Source organism: Mus musculus, chromosome 11 (assembly GCF_000001635.26).
Source record: "Mus musculus strain C57BL/6J chromosome 11, GRCm38.p6 C57BL/6J".
NCBI lineage: Eukaryota > Metazoa > Chordata > Mammalia > Rodentia > Muridae > Mus > Mus musculus.
In genome coordinates, this window is record NC_000077.6 from 117619021 (window position 1) to 117637094 (window position 18074).

The 18074-nt window shown below is 48.6% G+C and overlaps 1 long non-coding RNA gene across 2 annotated transcripts in view; it reads right to left on the minus strand.

The window, feature by feature from the left end:
- The window catches only part of Gm35170, a 44853-nt gene that overhangs the window by 24110 nt on the left and 2669 nt on the right, over positions 1 to 18074 (minus strand). Inside the window, exons 2-3 of one of the 2 annotated variants that reach the window (XR_003949818.1) lie at positions 9765 to 9840; positions 9454 to 9658 (exon numbers count right to left, since the gene is read on the minus strand). This is a non-coding gene — a long non-coding RNA (predicted gene, 35170). Of the gene's footprint in view, positions 1 to 9453; positions 9841 to 18074 lie in introns of both variants that reach the window. The other variant, XR_001780376.2, reaches the window with a different exon arrangement.

Here is an 18074-nt window from a genome sequence, read left to right on the forward strand (position 1 = left end):
GCTCTGGCAAGCCAGGCCCAGGCTTTTTATAGTGAGGGGAGGCTTCTGACACCTGCAGCACCCAACAACTGGCTACAAACATTTGGGGGTAGATGCAAATATACGTATGTGGGAGGGGTGTGTATGTGTATGTGTGCAAGTGTACACAAGCATTTAAGTGTAAGTGCACGAGGAGGCCAGAGGACCACCTCCAGTGTGATCCCTCGGGTACCTTCCATTTTTTTGTTTAAGACAAGGTCTCTCACTTGTCTGGAAATCTGCTAAGTAGACTGGGCTCCTAGTCAGAAGCTCCAGGAATCCTCCTGCCTCCACCCTGCCAGCATTGGGGTTACAGGTGTGAGACACCCCAGCTGGCTTCCTACCTGGGACCTGGGTGTCCGACCTCAGGTCCTTGGGTTTGCAAAGCAAGTGCTGAACTGGCCGAGCTGTGTCCCCAGACCCCTTGCTTGGCAGCTCACAGACCCAAAAGTGAACCCAAAGAGTGGAGGTGCACAGAGTACCCCAAGGGATGCTCAGAGGCTCTCAGCTGGGGGGACCCCTATAATTTCCTCTGCTTCAGTCTCCTCTCTGCTTTCTTCCTGGCCTGCCACGATCATGGATTACGCACCTTTTAAAGGAGGGGGAGAAAGAACCGATTCTCTTCTCCCTTCTAACAAGTCTGAGATAAACCACTCAAACAGCTGTGATGACATGGTGTGGAGCCCAGCAGGAGAGAGGGGCCAGAAGTCCACAGCTCTGCCAAACTCAGAGAACCACGGATCCCAGCCTGTGTAGAATAAATAACAAAGTCGTAAACTCCACCGAGGAGCCGAGCGTTGACATTTAAAATTCTCTCTCTGCTTTGTTCTCCTGGTTCATGTCATCAGAATACTGGGGTGGAATCTTGGCTGTAATTTATGTCCGTTTGAGGTGGATCTAATTCACCGGTATTTCCTCCTGTCTGTGTCTGGCTGTCCTGAGCCTGTCCTTAGGTAACTTGGGCTCTTTTTCTGAGACTCCCTTCCTGCCTCAACCCTGGGCAAAATGAAAAGTTTGATTATTTGTTTGTGTGTTTGTGTGTGTGGTGTGTGTATGTGTATATATATATGTCTGTGTGGTGTGTGCATGGTGTGTGGTGTGCATGTCTGTATGTGTGTGTGTGTGGTGTGTGTATGTGGTATGTGTATGTGTATATATGTGTGCTTATAAGTGTGTGGGTGCAGTGTATGTATGTGTGGTGTGTGTGTATGTGTGTGTGGTGTGTGTATGTGTGTGGTGTGTCTATGTGTGTGGTATGTGTATCTGTATAAGTGTATGGTGTGTGTATGTATATATGTGGAAAGTATGTTTGTACATGTATGTGTATGTGTGTGTGTGTGCGTGTATGTGTGTGTGTGTGTGTCTGTGCCCCTAACATGTGGAGGTCAGAGGTCAACCCCAGCCTCAGTTGTCACTTTTCAGTGCTGTTCACCTTGTGTTTTGAAAAAGCATCTCTTTCTGGACTGGAACTCATCAGGTGGGCTGGGCAGGCAAGTGAGGAAGACCCAGGGACCTGGCTATCTCAGCCTTCCCAGTCCTGGGACTGCAAGCACGTGCCACCATGCCCCGCATCTTTGCACCAGTGCTGGGGATTCAACTCTGGTCCTCAGGCTTGCAGCTGAGCAAGCCCAGCTTGCCGCTGTGGGCGTGGCTTGCAGGCATCAAGCCTGTGCTTTGTATTTTCTCTGGTTAGCCCTCCCCTCCTTTTCCTCCCACACCCATTTGTTTCCCTTGGAATTTAAAACCTGGATTGCACTGAAAATCCTAATTCCTCCCTGCAAGGATTAATAATAATAATAATAATAATAATAATAATAATAATAATAATCTGAAAGACTCCTAGACAATTTCCAGGTCCCAATGGAGCTGCCTGGAGACCAGAATTTGTCTTAAACTGGAGTAATACCCCATCACTCCTTGCTGGTGTGAGAGACAAATGGCTGTTGGCCTTGATCCTTGGCCTCTCTCCAGAGGGCAGTGTAGGGGAATCTCCTGGGATTCTGGGATACATGCCCACTTTAGGGAAAGGAAAACTGTTAGAAAGATATACAAATGGAGGTCTTCTAGGTCCAGTGATTTGGAGGCGACTACCTCCAAGGTGCATGTATGAATTACATTCCCATGCTGTGGTCAAACCTTCTGAGCAAGATAATGAATAAAAGAAGTAATCAGGCTCCCTGTTTCAGAGGGCTGGAGTCTCATGATGGAGGAACAAAGGTAGGGCAGCAAGAACAGCTGAGAGCTCACATCTTGATCCGCAAGCAGAAGAAAGCGAAGAGCACCCTGGGAAAAACCTCAAGCCCTGCCTTAAGGATACACACCCTCCAACAAGGTTCAACCCCTGATGTTTCCCAAACAGTTCCAAAAACTGGGGCCCATGTATTTAAATATTCAAATAGCCAAGGGGAGGCCACTCTCATTCAAACCACCAAAGTCTTTAGTCCCAAGAGTCTTCATGGTAACTAGAAAGAATCTCAGCCACACACTGAATAAACCATCCAAAGATTTGTACTGAACCACTCAGATTTCATGCCAGCTACATGGACAATGGTTTCTGAGACTCTGTGGATCTCCACAAAAGAAAAAAAAACAGCAGTCTCCCCTAATAAGCAAGGTAGAAACAAGACATCCCTCTGTGTGGCCTGTTGGTGCAGTCCTCCCTAGAGAACTCTAAGATTTTGTTTTTACAGTACCTTACTATGTATCCCTGGCTGACCTAGAGTTCACTGTGTAGACCAGGATGGCTTCAAACTCACAAAGATATGCCTGCCTCGACCTCTTGGGTGCCACGATTGATTAAAGGCCCGTACCACTACACCTGGTGAGAACTCTTAACCTGTACACCTCAGAGAAGGTTTCAAGTAGACAAGGAATCATTCATTGACTATACACAGGAGCTTTTATGTGTTTTGAGTTCCTCCAAGGAACTATGCCCAGATTAGCCAGGACAAAGGCTTGTCTTCCAGGGGCCTATATTCCTTGAGTGAGACTAATAATCCAAGACCCAGGCTCCCAGCAAAGTGTGTCTAACTGGCTGCTCAACTCCACCCCACCCCAGCTAGAGAACTTCCCTGAAGGTAACTTGTGTTGGACAGTTTCCTGGTACTATAACAAAGTATCTGTGGCTAAGCTCACACAGTTGGTGTTGCTTTGGGTCTCTCCATGTATTCCAGGCTGGTCTTGGACTCACTGCTGTCTCGGCTGAGTACTGAGAGACTGAAAGGCCAATAGTGTATCAGCTGCCCTGGGAAGGGCTTCTGGACCACATGACCTCATGGCGGAGGCCAACACGGTGGACTGTGTGAAAGAAGAGGTTCTGGGCTGGAGAGATGGCTCTGTGGTTAAGAGCACTGACTGCTCTTCCAGAGGTCATGAGTTCAATTCCCAGCAACCACATGGTGGCTCACAACCATCTGTAATGGGATTGAATGCCTTCTCCTGATGTGTCTGAAGACAGTGACAATGTACTCACATTCATGAAATAAATAAAAAAAAAGGTTCCGTGTGGAGACAAGGTCAGAGCATGGGAAACACACACACAGACACAACACACACACACACACACACACACACATGAACACCAAGCCCCACTTTCCAACATCATCAGAATGAGGACCAAGCTTCCAACACATGAGCCATTGGAGAGCACCCTCAAACCATGTCCAAACCATAGCCCACTCCAGAACTTATATTATTTTCTATCAGGTTCAAAGAGATGCATGCGTGGCAGGGGTGGGGGATGGCTTAGTCTGTAAACTGGTTGCTACGTAAGCATGAGAGTCTGAGTTCTGATCCCTAGCATCACCCATGTAAAAAGCCAGAGATAGTCGTATATATCTATTACTCCAATGTCTGGAAGACAGACAAATCTCAAAGATCACTGGCCAGCCAGCCTAGCTGAATCAGTGCGCTTCAGGTTCAACAAGACACTAGGTGTTTAAAAAAAAAAAAATGTGTGGAGCACGGTCGTTTGCACGAGGAATGTCCTCCATTGGCTCATGTATTTGTATATTTAGTCTCCAGCAGGTAGCACTGCTTAGAGGAGGTTCTGGAACTTTCAGAATATGGGGCCTTGCTGAGACAGAGGTGGGCTTTGAGAGCCTATAGCCTTGCACAGTTGGTTCTCTCTCTTTACTAGTATTAGATGTAACCTCAGAGCCTCTTGCTCTGACCACCGATGCTATACCTCCCCAGCACTGTAAACTCTCCCTCTGGAACCATAACTCAAGAAACTGGATTAAAGGGTTGCAGCATTAGGAAGGTCAAAACACTGGCCTATACTGTGTTTTCACCTCTGTTGTTTAACCTCTGAGGTGGAAACAGTCTGTTCTTGAGGTAAACAACTCAAAATAGATTCAGGAAGTTCCTGAAACTAACAAGATTCCCTAGGCCCCGCCTTGCCAGAGTAAACAATTAAAGCTGAGCTTCCCACTCAGAGGAAGGGAAGCAGAGCTGGGAAGAAGACTCCTGAGAGCAGACTCGCAACCTGGAAGAAGCAGAAGCCAGCCAAGCCGCCAAGAAGAGGTTTAAAATAGAGTAATTTAGAAAGGACACTCTTGGGGGCTGGTGAGATGGCTCAGTGGGTAAGAGCACCCGACTGCTCTTCCGAAGGTCCCGAGTTCAAATCCCAGCAACCACATGGTGGCTCACAACCATCTGTAATGAGATCTAATGCCCTCTTCTGGTGCATCTGAAGACAGCTACAGTGTACTTACATATAATAAATAAATAAATAAATCTTTTTAAAAAAAAAAAGAAAGGACACTCTTACCAGGCAGTGGTGGCGCACACCTTTAATTCCAGCACTTGGGAGGCAGAGACAGGTGGATTTCTGAGTTCGAGGCCAGCCTGGTCTACAGAGTGAGTTCCAGGACAGCCAGGGCTATACAGAGAAACCCTGTCTCGAAAAACCAAAACAAAAAACAGAGTGAGTTCTAGGACAGCCAGGACCACACAGAGAAACCCCGTCTCAGAAAAAACAAAAACAAACCCAAAACTCAAAAACAAAAATAGAAGGAAGGAAGGAAGGAAGGAAGGAAGGAAGGAAGGAAGGAAGGAAGGAAGGAAGGAAGGAAGAAAGGAAGGAAGGAAGGAAGAAAGACTCCTCAATCTGTTGAGGCTGTGCATTGAAACCTGGTTTCCCAGCTATTGTAAGCTGTCACCCATGCTGTTGTGGGACTTGGTAACACAGCTGTCTTCGAGTCAGTTCTGCCCCCGTAAGTAACTCCTCACCCGTACTCTTGTAGGTAACCCCAGCAAGACCCATTGGTTAACTGAGATGGACTTTTGTGATATCCGTACTTTAGGGTGTTGTAGGATCTCTATCTGGGTGAGCAGATATGTATGTTGCATCTCCCCAAGATACATTTTGTTGAACAACTGCCTTTTTACACAACGAGATGATTGAGCAAAGGCCCCAAAGAAATACGGGACCCACTTCTACTACCCCAAGCTGCTGCTTATATGAAAAAGAGAACCTTGCATATGTGATTAAAGTTGACGATTTGGGATGGGAGAAATGGCCCAGGGATTAAGAGTGCATACTGCCCCTGCAGAGGACTTGAGTTTGGTTTGCAACACCCACATTGGGCAGCTCACAGTTGCCTGTAACTCTAGCTCAAGGGGATCAAATACCCTCTTCTGGAACTCAAGGGCACCTACATTCATGCGTGTGTATACACAATTAAAACTAAATTAAAAAAAAAATTAAGTTGAGGATTGGGTGTTGGGAGGTTACCCAGGATCACAGAAAGTTCTCCTGTAGATTCTTATGGAAAGGGCACATGGAGAACCTTAAGGGTAGACTCTCAGTGCCATCAAAAACAAAAAAACCAAACCAAAACCCCTGAGATCTTAGTATAGATAGAGGATGGAGCCACGAGCCAAGGAAGGCAGGCAAAGAGAGATCAGGACTTGTCCTGGAGTGTCAGGGATGATAAAACCTGATTTCTTCCTTCTCGGGGCCGGGCAGTGGTTTAGATTCTCACCCAGCATGCACAAGTGTCAAGTTAAAATCCTAGCCCGGCTTCCAAGAAGCACCCTAGCCTTTAGAACCAGGAGATAATCCATCCCCCAAGCTTTCGATGATCCGATCCATCAGCTGTAGGGAGCTCATACAGCGGGCCACACTCCATCTCTCCTTGATTTGTGATTCTTAGCAATGATTTTAATAGAAGAATAAATTCTCATTTAAAGAATCAAATTCAATAAAACATTTCATGCATGCACTAAAATTTGCATTTGCAAAACATAAATATTTCTCGCCACAGTCCGTGCTGTTTCATTGTTTTAAAGTTGAAACAGAAATAAAAGCTCTGTGTGTTCCTACAGATTGATGGGATCAGAGCCAAGCTCTGCTTCTTGGATGATGCCAGCCATCACTGTGCCCGTCGTAGCTCACTTCCACAGGGCTGGCTAAAGGTTGGGGAATGGGAGTCTGCAGGGAAGACTCTCAATGGGAAGGGGAGGCTACAGAGGCACCTGAGGACTGAGGGACAGCCTCTAGCCTCTAGACTAAAGGTCCTGAGTTCAATCCCAGGAACCCATGTACAAAGGATGCAGCAGTACACATCTGTAGTTCCAACATGCCTACAGCAAGACACAAGACAGACAGGACAGCTGCCAGACATCTCTGGGGCCAGCCCAGGGTACACCGCACACTGGCAAAAACAAGACCCTTCTTCACTAACGTGGAAGGGGAGAACTGACGTCTGAAAATTATCCTCTGACTTCTGTCTGTACACCAGAGTATGCTCATGCCTGGACATGCATGGACACACACATACACACACACACACACACACACACACACACACACACACACACACACATGTGCCAAATGCACACACAAATAAATAAATACATAAATCTTTTTTTATATTTATTTTGTTTTTGAGAAAGGGTCTCACTGTGCATCCCTAGCCAGCCTAGAACTTGCTACAGAGACCAGGCTGCCCTGGAATCCATAGAGATCCACCTGCTTCTGCCTCCCCAGTGCTGAGATAAATGGAGTGAGCCGTCACCATGCCTGGCTATTTTATTTTGTCTGTGTGTGTGTGTGTGTGTGTGTTTTGTGGATTTGTATATGTATGCTTGTGTGAATATGTGTTTTTCTGTGTGAGTGTGCACATGTGTGTGTGTGTATGTGTGTGTGTCGGGGGGGGGGGCAGAGGTGCCCATGGAGCCCAGAAGAGAGTGTCAGATCCCAGAGTTACAGGCAGTTTTGAGTCACCCAGGAGGAGTGCTGGGAACCAAATTCTGGTCCTTTGCAAGAGCAGCAAGTGCTCTTAATCATAGCACCGTCTTTCCAACCTCAACAAATCGTTTTTAGTGCAAGCAGGGCAATGCCAAACAGTGTCAGACTGTAAGAAGTCGCTTTCCAGACGAAGGCAGGCAGCCATCCTGGTGTCGGGGCCAAGATACATCATTTTTAAAGTGTGCTAATTCGCAGCTTACACATACATTAGGCCTCTACAAGGACACAACATGTTTCAGTGTGTAAACAACTGGTGTCAATCAGACGTGTTTGGTATTTAGGTGTGTGGTGTTTAATAGAGAGCCGTGGCTTCCCATGTGTTTTATTATTTTCAAAGTTGCTCTGGGTACTGGGTGTTCCCATTGCTGGCATGTGGTGTGGACAGCTCCCATGCCTGTCCCTGTACCACACTGGTTTCTCGATGTCCAGGAAGAAGGAAGGGCGTTCTCTTGGCTCAGAAGCTAAGCTTTCCTCTGGCCCTTGGTTGCCAGGGGCCCAGGGGGAACATCCAGGGGACAGTGGTAGGTCTCTGGTGGCCACAATGAGAGAATGTGTGGGCACCGGGCCAGAGGAAGAGGTAATTCCATGAAAAGGCCCAAGCCCTTCCCGAGAAGAAAGCATTAGGGACCCTTCCTCTGCCCTACACAGGGCAACCTGCAAGGGGTCGAGCAATGGGAAAGATCAGCTGATCTCCCAGCGGCAGATGGACCCCTGTGCAGCCCCTTCTTCCCGGAGCACCCAGCCTGCTGAGCCTAGCCTTCCTGATATCCTTGCACAGGTTACCAGTTCTTAGATCTGCCCCCCACAGGCCTCCCCTCTAAAGGAACAGGCCTCAACCCAGGGCTCCTGTCATGGGAAACATGCCTCTGACTGATCCTGCAAATTGGAGCATCTGATGTCTCCAGGCATGTGCCCGGCCTGTGGAAAGATGAAGTCACCAGGAAGCAGAAACAGTAGACAGCAGGCTGCTCTGCCCGGCATCAGCACCTGGCTCTTCCCTCTGCAGAATGCACATCGTGTCATGATCCCTCCCCTCACTACTCCTCCCCCCACAACCCCTCCCCCAGCCCCAGGGCTCCAGACTGCAGGTGCTACCTCCCAGGGTAAGAAACAGGGAGGTGCAGTGCCAGTGGGCTTCCTGAGCTGGGAGCCTGCAGGGCTACCTGATGCGTGGGCAAGGCTTGCCAGCAAGCAGCATGCACGCTGTGCCTGCCCAGGAAAGCCAGTTATGATACTAAGTCTTCAGCTTCCATACACTCCCTCTAAGACAAAGGCTTCTTGATACAATCAAATGGATGGCTTCCCACCGTGTCGTTATCCTGAACCCCTTCCCCAAGCCCCATCCCACCCCTCCTACGGGAGGGGGTTTTGCATGCCTTTTGTGCTTTTACATTCTCTCTCTCTCTCTCTCTCTCTCTCTCTCTCTCTCTCTCTCTCTCTCTCTCTCTCCTGACTTTGGTCCTCTGGCTTCACCCACTGAGTCACCTTGACAAGCTTTGGCCTCTTTAGTTTGATTTAAGAAAAAGGTCTCCAGATATAAGTCAGGCTGCCCTGGAACTCACTATGTGGACAGGCCACAAACTCAGCGATCCTCTCTCCCCAGCCTCCCCAGTGCTGAAATTGTAATGCAAGAGACGCCACGCCAGGCGCCAGGCGAAGCTTTGGGCTTTTACCAGAAGCTTTCTGGAGAGGTAAAGACTTTCAGTAGTGCCCCTTGGGGAGTCCCGTAAAGGCTTTAGGGAATACTCCAGGGGTCACCTGGGCTAGCACCTCATTCTGAATTGGGCTGGAGTGGGAACTGGAGCAGTGGGATGGGGGAGCAGTGGGCAGGAGTACCTCCCACCCTGTCGGAATGCAAATCACCGGCAGGGAGATGGATGATCCTGCAGGACAGCTCACAGGGTTCCCAGTGGGAGACATTTGTCATTTCCACTCTCCTGCAAGTTCCCCGCCTCTGTCATCCCTCCTCCCCTCCCTCCCATCCAGGTAGCTCCACTGGGCACAGGTGCCTGAGACAAACAAAGGCCGCTCCCTGCCCCCACCTCCTCCTGTCTGAAGGGATGATGTCTGGCCTGGTGCCACAGTAGATGTGGGCTGCCCAAGCTGTGCACAGAACAGCCTCTCTCAGGCATCAGGCAATGGCCCTTTGTCTCCCGCAGGGATAATTCGAAACCTCATACCTCTTTCCTCTGTGGGCTTCCCTGCTAATTGGCAAGTGTGTGCTCTGCGGCCATGCAGCTAAGATTTTCCATGATGTCAGCAGAGCGCCAAGATGCCTGGATTCACCCATCAGGCCTAGAGCGGGGGAACTGTCAGCCTGGTTGTGTTCCAGCAAGAATTAACATGCCGCTTGGCCCCCTCCTGCTGCCGCTGCTGTAGAAATGGCTGGTGAAGGGAGAGCCAGATGAATCTCTCCATCCCTGAGACTGTGACATTGCCAAAATATACAACACAACCATCATCCCGCCCTCTCCTTTCTGGGGTTCCTCACCTCTCTCAGAGGATAGAGAACACCACACAGGGAACAGGACTCAAGTGTTCCAGACCCAGTGCCAGGAAGTCGCAATCTATAAAGACAGAATGGGAGCCCTTTCTCAGTCCTGAGGAACAGCTCTGCCTGCCCGACTGCCTTCCATGTTTGGAGTGGATTCCCCAGTAATGGTGGACTGGGCTGGTGCATCTCGCCTCCCTTCTCTGCCCACAGCCTGCTCCACAAGCATTTCCCCCATTGAATTAAGAACTCCTTGTGGGATTGAGGTAGGGCAGAAAGATAGAAAAAATAAATAAGAGGGACAGGAGGAGAGAAGAAGCCCCGGGGAACAAGTTTGCCTTTCCTGTTGAAAATCAAGAAATTGTATCAACTTGTATCTTCAAGATGGCTCAGCAGGTAAAGATGCTGGCCTCCAAGTCTGAAGGCCTGAGTTTGATCTCAGGGTCCCACAGAGGGTCAGGGAGAGGATTGGCTCCCACAAAGTACACTCTGACCTTCACGTGAATGCTGTGGCACATATGCACATATGCATAAATTAATAAATCAATAAATGTAATTTTTAAATGAGAAAAGAAACTTCACCATAACTGATAAACCCAAAATTACCTATAGAGAGAAGCCCAAAGACTTCTCAACCACGGATGCTAAAAATAACGAATAGGGGCTGGAGTGATGATTCGGTGGTTATAGAGCACAGACTGCTCGTCCAGAGAACCCGGGTTCAGTTTCCAGCACGGACATGGCAGCTCACAGCTGTCTGTAACTTCAAAAAAGATCTGACAACCTCATACAGACTTTCAGGCAGGCAGAACACCAATATATACTTTTAAGAAGAAGGAGGAGGAGGAGCCGGGCAGCGATGGCACACGCCTTTAATCCCAGCAGTTGGGAGGCAGAGGCTGGCAGATTTCTGAGTTCAAGGCCAGCCTGGTCTACAGAGTGAGTTCCAGGACAGCCAGGGCTACACAGAGAAACCCTATCCAAAAAAAAAAAAAAAAGAGGAGGAGGAGAAAAAGAAAGGAGGACCACAAAGTTGCCCTCTGACTGTCAAACCAGAACAATGATGTATCTACACCCACACCCAGCACACACAGCAACAAGTACAATTTTAAAAACTGTTCAGTTTAAAAAATAAACTATGCCTACTAAGGGCCACAAAGTTTACAGCCTTCATTTTAACACACCAGGGTGCCTCTCTTCTCCAAACCTAAACAATGCGCTACAGAAAACTTCTTTATAATTCCGTTTCCAAAGAAATTAGTGTGTGGGGGGTGGGGTGGGGTGTGTAAGCATTTTCATGTAGATGCCCCAAAAGGCCAGACAAGAGCATTGAATCACCTGAAGTTGACAATATTAAGCCACCTTGGGGAGGTTAAAGTGCAAAGGCAGTGAGTGGGTGCTCTAAACCTCTGAGCCAGCACACCAGCTCTCCAAAAGTAATTCTTTAAGATAAAATAAGTAAGCTACCTCATATATTTAAATGTTGCTTTTGTTGTTGTTTGTTTGTTTGTTTGTTTGTTGTTTCCAGACAGGGTTTCTCTGTTGTAGCCCTGGCTGTCCTGGAAATCACTCTGTAGACCAGGCTGGCCTTGAACTCAGAAATCTGCCTGCTTCTGCCTCCCACATGCTGGGATTAAAGGTGTATAACACCACTGCTGGCTTATAAGGCCCCCTTTTTTTTTAAAGATTTATTTATTATTATATGTAAGTACACTGTAGCTGTCTTCAGACACAGCAGAAGAGTGAGTCAGATTTTGTTAGGGATGGTTGTGAGCCACCATGTGGTTGCTGGGATTTGAACTCTGGACCTTCAGAAGAGCAGTCGGGTGCTCTTACCCACTGAGCCATCTCACCAGCCCTATAAGGCCCCTTTAAAGACACATATCTTGAGAGATCTGTTGAGAAGCACACACCCATGGCGTGGAGCTTTGCTGTGCCCTTAAATCTAAGGCACAGGCTGGTCTTTAACTCTGCTCAATCAACTGGCTTTGCTCCCTGTTGGCTTCTCCCTGTTGGCTTGTCCTCAAATACTTTTCTGTGGTAAAAGGAAAGATCTGGGGCTGGTGAGATGGCTCAGTGGGTAAGAGCACCCGACTGCTCTTCCGAAGGTCCGGAGTTCAAATCCCAGCAACCACATGGTGGCTCACAACCATCTGTAACAAGATCTGACGCCCTCTTCTGGAGTGTCTGAAGACAGCTACAGTGTACTTACATATAATAAATAAATAAAAAAAAAAAAAAAAAAAAAAAAAGGAAAGATCTGGCTCTATCTTTGTGGTGTCCCTAAGGGGGAAGGAGATTTCTCAGGCTGCCAGCAGGCCCACTGAGCTGTGTGTCCCTGCTACCCTAACAAAACCAACACACGCTCAATTCTGGACAGACTTAAAACTCTTTGCCAGTGTTGGGATTGAATTGCCATCTTAGTGTTGAAAATATATTTCTCTCGCTGGCCTTATTTCCCTCACACGTTTACTGCCATCACTTCGAAGTCTTTTCTTGAATATTTGCTAGGTGGCAGCTCTGGATCACAACGGTTCTTACTGAGTCATGGGGCTGCAGATGAGTCGTACCCTGGGCTGACCCATGGCTCTGTTGACTGGCTAGCCATTACCAAGAGCTCCCAGAAACAAAGCCCCCATGTTTAGTCACCAGTATCCACATAAAAGCTGGTTCAGCGATGTGTGCCTGTAATCCCAGCCTTCCCTGGATCTGTCTAGCCAAACTGGTGAGCTCTAGGCTCAGTGAGGAACCCTGTCTCAAAAAATAAGGAGGAAAGTAATTGAGGAAGAAGACATCCATTGTTGACATTTGGTTTCCACAAGCTCGCATGTGTGCAAATGCATCCACTCGTCTACATATATGCACACACAGGAACCTATATATGCACACACAGGAACCTACATATATGCACACACAGGAACCAACATATATGCACACACAGGAACCTACATATATGCACACACAGGAACCTACATATATGCACACACAGGAACCTACATATATGCACACACAGGAACCTATATATGCACACACAGGAACCTATATATGCACACACAGGAATCTACATATGCATGGGGGAAGGAGGAGAAAGGAAAGGCTCCAGACCCAGCCTGTGTGCCACTTCAGGAGCTTGGCTCTGTCCCACCCTCATGTTCTATCTCCTGCCTTCGTCAGCCTCCAGCAGAAGCAGATACCTGGGGAAGCAAGCATTAAGCCCTTCTTGACTGTATCTTCCCTTTCGTCAATAAATAGCCCGAGACCCAGAATCAATGAAGACTCTGAGTTTATTCGCTTCTCTCTTTCTAGGTTTGTCTCTTCCCAACATGGAACTCCTCTGCTGGGGAGAAGGCCTGCCCCACCCCCTCTGTCACATCTCTTACCTGCCCCAGCTCTCTGTGGCCCATCCCAGGTTCCTCTTCAACCTGATGAAGCCTCCCCCTGCTAACATCCATGGTCCTGCTCCCATGCTTTCCTCCAGATGACTGTCAGCTCAGTGGCCCAGAGAGAGATGGACCAGGGTGCACTGTGAGAGGGGAGCGTCCGTGAGGGCAGGTGTTTGAAAATCATTGTAGTTAACTGGAGTGAATCCATGAACTGGAAGCATAAAAGGGAAGTGAGCTTTGAATTGTTTGTTGTGTACTTAAAGGGGTCATTGGAGAAGAGAACACAGGGGCATGTTCTTGCTTTCTTCAGGATTTCTACCTGGTTAATACTTTCTTGGGTATATTTATATGTGCATGCAGACACACACATACACATACATACACACACAGTCACACATACAAGCATACTCACACCTACACACTCATACACTCACACTCATATACTCACACAGTCACACAGTCACACACACAATCACACACAACATACTCACACATACAGTCATACACACCACACTCATACACACATACCACACTCACACACAGTCACACACACTATACTCACACATACACACATACTCACATATACACTCACACATACACACTCACACATATTCACACGCACTCACAAACACACACAGCCACACACACCACTCTCACACACATCACACTCACTCATACATACTCACAAACACATACACACCACACTCACACATACATACACACACGGTTATACACACACAATACATACATTCACACAGAGTCATATACACACCACACTCACAAACACACACACACACACACTCATACACACCACACTCAAAAACACACAGTCACACCACAGTCACAGATACATACACACAGTCACACACATACCACATTCATACATACACACACACTCACACACTCACATACACACTCACACATTCCCTCTGTCTCACACTCACATACACTCAGCACACACAGCCCTCTGCTGTCAGTAACATCTGTCTCTCTCACACATTCAAGGCTGCCCTGAGGCAGTCTTATCTACAAAGGAGAAATGGGGTGCCACAAACACAGGCTGGAAGAATCTGGCTTTTACCTTCTTTTGCTCAGATAGCGGTCTTAGGCTCTTTCTGTCCCAGAATTGTATGGGGAGACAGGGTTTGGGGGAACATGACTTCTCAGGGGACATACCCATTCAAGAATGGCTACTTGCCTCTGACCACCCCAGGGAAAGGCATATCCATGAACTTGCTGTTCCAACACCTTCCTCAGCCGATGAGAAGGATGGGGGCAGATGCACACCATTTGAGTCAGGCTCCACAAAATGCCCAGTCATTTCGTTCCTTCCCCAGTTCTGGGGGCAGGAAGGAGTCTGGGTCTGCAGTGGCCTGGGGGACTTTGAGAGGCTTTGTAAAGTCCCTCTGGCCAAGCACCTGCTTACAGCTTTCTCTTAGATGCACTGAGGAGGCAGGGTCTGTGGTGAGCAGAGGCCTAGGGAGTGAAGGGGGCGGGGGAGGTCAGCTAGCTCTCACCCACTCTTAGCCTAGAACTTGCCCCAAGGAAGGAAAGCCAGAACAGAACTTTTCTGGGAATGCCTACCCAGTGTGTCCTTGACATTGGCAGTCTTGCTTTAGGGTGAGGCTAGGAATCTGGGGGGTGACCACCTGGCCTACCCTGAGCCCACACATTGTCACACACAGTCAAGATTGTCCTTGTATGCCCTTTGCGTCTCTTCCTTCTCACACCCTCTCACTCGGCCCAAGCCGTGGAAACAGAAGAGGGCCAGGGAGGGAGTCAAGGGCAAGACAGCTTACATGTTCCTGGAATGCCTGTTAGACCAGAAACCTGCTTCTCTTGTTTGCCACAGAGCCAGCAAGGACCTCTGGCTCTCCAGTCCTGCATTAAGATGGAAGTGATGTAGACTTCTGAGCTAGGCTGAGACCCCAGGGATTGGAGGATCAGGCGTTGGTAGAGGACAAGTCCTCCTTACAGCCCAGCCTGGACAGTCTCAGAGCCTGGAACTTAAGCCGATGACCTGGCCTTTTAGCATGACCAGGGAAGAGATGCCAACTCTCAGCCCTGCCACCCTGCAGTTCCCTCCCTCTCTTCCTTTATCTCCACAGCATCTCTGCAGCGCAACTTTCAGTCTAGAGCGAGACCCACAGTCAGAGGCAGGCACATTCTCTCAGTAATGTAAGCTATGTGCCTGCTTGTCCCTAAGCCACGGAGGGAAACGCACCACAGACAAGCTTACTCTTCATCTCTCTCTAGTCTTGTCTTTCTTCTTCTTCTTCTTCTTCTTCTTCTTCTTCTTCTTCTTCTTCTTCTTCTTCTTCTTCTTCTTCTTCTTCTTCTTCTTCTTCTTCTTCTGTTTTTTGAGACAGGGTTTCTCTGTGTAGCCCTGGCTGTCCTGGAACTCACTCTGTAGACCAGGCTGGCCTCGAACTCAGAAATCCGCCTGCCTCTGCCTCCCCAGTGCTAGGATTAGTCTTTTTTTCTCCTTTTACTTTGTGCATGTGAACGTGCACGCTCATCTGCGTGCGGGTGCATGTGCTAGGGGTGTGCATGTGCACACATGTGTCTGTGGAGGACTGCCTCAGGCGTCACCGTCTGAGGCATTATCCAGTTCCTTTGAGACAGAGTCTCTTATCGGCCTGGAGCTCACTAATTAGGGAAGCCTGGCTGGCCAGTGAGCTTCAAGGTTTCCATCTCCACTTTGTAAGCACTGAGATTACAAGTGGAAACTGTCACCCAACATGTTAATGTGTGTTCTGGGTCTCGAACTCGAGTCCTTGTGATTTTTAATTAATATCTATTTATTTTTTATTTTGTGCGTACGGATGTTTGCCTGCATTTATGAATAAGAACCACTCGTGGGCCGTAGGCCTGTAAGCTAGAAAGGGGCATACGAACTCTCAGAACTGGAGTTACAAATGGTTGTGAGGTACCATGTGGTGCTGGGTCCTCTGTAAGAACATCAAGTGCTCTTTAACAGCTGAGCCAGTTCTCCGGCCCAGACTCATGGCTGAGAGCCAGTCCCATGGAGCCCCGAATCAGTAAAGCTGCAGCCCAGGATGTCTTTATCCCCTCACTGAGGGCCCAGAGAGTTCAAGACAAATGAATGAGATCCTTTGACAAGTGCCATTGTAGGCTAGGGAAAGTATCTGAGCTTCAGGTTCTCAGTTAGGTTTATATGGATGTTGCTGAATTTGCAGGTCCAAACAGATATCTAGGAGAGCATCCTATCTCAGCTCTGGTGCTTCTTAAATACCCTATTCCCAAGCCTAGCTTCTTCTCAGGCCTTGCGTCCTTCCTGCCTCTCATACTTCCCTCATCTTATGGAGCACACACCAGGTCTCTACCATTGAGTGGCACTGGGAAGAAAATCCATCCTCTCTGTACTTGGACAATCCGTTTGCTCCCCATTCTCCCCACCAAACACGTAGCTCTGATCCCAGCCAGCCAGGTGATACTCAGTTTGCAGATAAGAGAGGAGCTGAAGCCGGATGAAGTCTACAGAGAGTTCCAGGATAGTCAGGGCTCTACATTCTCTCTCTCTCTCTCTCTCTCTCTCTCTCTCTCTCTCTCTCTCTCTCTCTCTCACACACACACACACACACACACAAACACACACACACACAAACACACACACACATACACACACAGAGGCAGACAGAGAGACAGAGACAGGGAGAGGGGGAGAGAGAGAGAGAGAGACAGACAGACAGACAAGCAGACAGAGACAGAAGTGTATAGAGAGACAGAGACAGAAAGAAAGAAAGAAAGAAAGAAAGAAAGAAAGAAAGAAAGAAAGAGAGAGAGAGAGGGAGGGAGGGAGGGAGGGAGGGAGGGAGGGAGGGAGGGAGGGAGGGAGAGAGAGAGAGAGAGAGAGAGAGAGAGAGAGAGAGAAAGAAACAGACAGACAGAGACAGAGGGGAACACAGAGACAGAGACAGAAAGAGGAAAGAGAGAGAGACAGAGAGAGGGGAGAGAGAGAAGCCCAGTATTTTCCCCCTTATTTTTAGTATTATGTGTGTGAGTGCTCTGCCTGCGAGCGTCTGTCTGGGCACCACATGAACAGGGTGCCTGAGGAGGTCAAAAGAAGGCACTGCATCGGCTGGGACTGGAATCGCAATGCTTATGAGCTGCCATGTGAGTGCTGGGAATTAACATCTGGCCTTCTGGAAGAATGGCTGGCTGTTAGGTCATCTTAAGCATGCAGCCATCTTTCCAAGTCCCCCCTCCCCCACCCACCCCCACCCCCGCCTCCGAGCTGAGCGGCTAGTAGGTCGTCACTACACATGCAGCCTGCTCTGTGGCATTCTCATGCCTGGGAGCTCCCTCGCTGCTCTCAAATGCCTTAGAAAGCAGAATTTTATCATCGCCATCCTGGGAGAGAGAAGGGTAGGCAGATACTCTAGGCTTCTGGAGACCTGGCCGGGGGTGGGGGGTGGGTGGGGTGGGTGGTGGTGGTGGTGAGGGAGGAATCACACATGGGTCCCAGGATATCAAAGTCAAGTTCTGTCTGCTGAGGCTGCTGCCCCCCAGGAGTGGGAGCTCAGATGGCAGGATATGCCTGCAGGAAACAGGGATTATTCTGCTAAATGCATGTGAACCACTGTTTCCTTAGGGTTCTCAGCATCCCTTGGAGCTTAGGCCAAGTGTTCACTGTATTCTAACACTGTGAGGGACGGGAGGGAGAAAAGGAGAGGAACAGGAGACGAAGCCTAGGCCAGGAGAGGGAGAGAGCAGGGGGACACTTGAAAATGCACTTCCTCTCTGTAAATGAAGGAGCATCCTCACCCTCAAAACACATTTATCAGGGGCTAAAGGGTTGGCTCAATTTGTTAAGTCCCTTCTGAGAAGCAAGAAGACCTGCATCTGGGTCCCCAGAACTCTCATTCTAAAGGGAGATGGAGAGATAGTTCAGGGGTTAAGAGCA